The following is a 303-nucleotide window of genomic DNA, read 5'->3' on the forward strand; positions in this document are numbered from 1 at the left end:
GTATGGGTCTAGAACAGGGGTGGGCAAACTTTTTGACTTGAGGCCACAATGGGTTCTTAAACTGGACCAGAGGACCGGAACAAAAGCATGGATGAGTGTTTGTGTGAACTAATATAAATTCAAAGTAAACATCATTACATAAAAGGGTACGGTCTTTTTTTTTTTTTAGTTTTATTCATTTCAAACGGGCCGGATCCGGCCCGCGGGCCATAGTTTGCCCACGGCTGGTCTAGAAACACAGACTTGGGGACCATCAGCATATGGCCCATTTGTGAAGTCAGAGAGTGAATAATTGTCCTGGGG

Source organism: Myotis lucifugus, unplaced genomic scaffold, assembly GCF_000147115.1.
Source record: "Myotis lucifugus unplaced genomic scaffold, Myoluc2.0 scaffold_7, whole genome shotgun sequence".
NCBI classification, from domain to species: domain Eukaryota; kingdom Metazoa; phylum Chordata; class Mammalia; order Chiroptera; family Vespertilionidae; genus Myotis; species Myotis lucifugus.